Source organism: Montipora foliosa, chromosome 4, assembly GCF_036669935.1.
Source record: "Montipora foliosa isolate CH-2021 chromosome 4, ASM3666993v2, whole genome shotgun sequence".
Classification (NCBI taxonomy): Eukaryota; Metazoa; Cnidaria; class Anthozoa; order Scleractinia; family Acroporidae; genus Montipora; species Montipora foliosa.
The window spans coordinates 39577966-39580465 of record NC_090872.1 but is presented as its reverse complement, the minus strand read 5'-3'; positions in this window follow the sequence as shown (position 1 = coordinate 39580465).

The following is a 2500-nucleotide window of genomic DNA, read 5'->3' as shown; positions in this document are numbered from 1 at the left end:
ACTGTTCGTCCGGCGGGATATTTGCCCGCGCAGTGTAAGGTAGCGACTTCGGACAACTTTTATTGTCCAAGTGTTTTTGTAGTTTTTCAATGGACTCCTCAGTTCTCTTGATTTTTGCTTCCAAAGAGTAAAGATTGTCTGATTCTGCTTTTCTTTTCCCGTTGTCTCTCTGTCTTTGCTTTGCTGATCTGTCAGGCTGTTTCGTTTGGGGCTGGTAGCTCGTTATTTCTTCCTCGGACTCTTCCATCTCGGTATCTTTGGAGCTTCCAGGTAGAGTAATTTCGTCGTTGATGAGCTCCTGATTTCGTCCTATGCTGTGTTGTAAACTTCAGGATAACCTCCTTTCCTCCAGCGGCCTTTAGGATCATCGAATGGTGCTCCATAGACTCTACTAAAGGCGAAAATTATGCATTAGTTTTGCATTGTTTTCCCCAAGGGTAGCACAAGATTTCTTGCGGTAAATTTCTTGAACTGGTGAATTTTACGTAAACGTCTTCGCTTACCAAGTAATCGAAGCATTAACTAACAGGCCACAGGGCCGCAACCAATTCACGTTGAAGGTGACCCAATTGCCCGCGCTCATTTTCAACACGAAAAGCAGGGCCTTTCTCTCCTATTTTACAAAACACACACGTTTATACTGAAGCAACTCAAGCCTTCAAAAACCTGTTATTGATTTCAGCAACTCGAACACCAGTTTTTTTTTAAAATCAAGAGTTCTATTGGGTTCGATTGCCCATATTTTTTTTGTGTGAGTACGATTTGGTTCGATTGCCGAACTCAATCGAACTCAATCCACGGATTGGGCTCGATTGTGTTCGATTGAGTTCGATTGAAATTTATTTCGATTGGGTTCGATTCGCTACACCGGGCGTAACAGTATGGGCAGTCAGTCGAGACGGGACGAGAATCGGGACGGAAATTTGCGCAATTGTCTTTTTTCCGCCCAATCAGAGAACCGCACACAGTGACGTCAGATCGTTATCCCTTATGAGGTAAATGAAGTAAATAGCATGCTGGCCCCGGTTCCTGGATATGAGGGGTCATATGCGCGAAAGTCCTATATTGAAGATCTTGTGTATTTTATTGATTCAATGGAATATAATTTAGGAAACCAGAACAGAAATTGAAGCAACAGAAATTGGAGCAACAGAACAGAATTTAAAGCGACCGAACGAAATTTAGGACAGAACAGAAATCGGAGCAACAGAACAAAAATGTCAAAATTGACAATTTCGGTTCTTCTGATTAACGAACCGAGTGGAGCCTGGGTGGGAACCAGTTGCACATTATAATGTATGAAGATTATTCGATTACATGGTTTCCGATCCAAGGAAATATATTCCACTTTCTACGTGGCTGCTCGGCGTGAAGGCGAAGATCTTCCTGCTAGGTGCATTTCATTACTTGAAGAAGTTAAAGATCTCATCGAGACCCAAAAAAATGAAAGCAGCGGAATCCAAAGCAAACTCCAAGCTAGTACATCGTCATTGGTCCCATAAGTTCAGCAGAGAGACCAGAGAGTCATGCAGAATTTTCGGTCGCTATTTGCACCGTATAATGAAGGGGGTATAGGGTATTTTCGTGAGCCGTGATCGGACCCTTTTACTCCTCGTGGAACGTTAATTTCGTTTTTCCTGCATCGTGAATCGTGACTTGATTAATTAATGTGAAGCGTGATTGAAGCGTTTTTTGTTTTGTGAAATGTGAATTTGCTTCTTTTGTCCGTGAAAAAGATTTATCTGCTACCATAAAAATGAACAGCTATCTACCCCATTTCCTGGCACAACTGGGTAGCTGTCGTACTGAATGAATCCTTATCAACCCTGATTCCTGTCAAAGGTCAAATAATTCTTGCTTAGCGTCGGCTTGGAACAAGATAGCAGCCTTGCTGAGCTTAGATACAGAGTCGCAGTATACCTTGTGAACAGACAAAACGGGTAGATGCCGTCAAATTAGAAAGAGACGTGACAGTAGTCTTACCAGGGGCGGATCCAGAAATTCTAGAAAGAGGGGGCCGAAGAAATTGCGGCGACAGCGCACCCCTCCCTCCCCCTGCCCCCACTCCACATGCCCTCTATCCGAAAAATTCACGTTAGTCAAGCTGCTCCTTATAGCATTCTGGGAGCATTTTTGACCAAAACTTAAGGCTTCAGAAGGCACAATTTGAGATTTTTTAAACTATGCTAGAAAACGATATCGTTGTAGTAAGCAAACTATTCACGGAGTCATCCCATTGCATTCACATAGCCTACTAACAAAGATGAAAAATCCCTTCACTGCAGGAGGTTACGTTTAGCATAGTCGTCAATAACTGCATCAAAATCCAAGGATATCATGTCCTTGTTGACAAAGAGCAACAACAGTGCATTTAAGCGTTCTTCTTTCTTGTCAGTGAGCTTTTTATTATAATTTTTCATATTTGATATGCATTATATTAAGCAACCACCTCGGGAATTCGAAAAATTGGTCGTAACTGGAGCTGGTCGTTTGCGAGAAT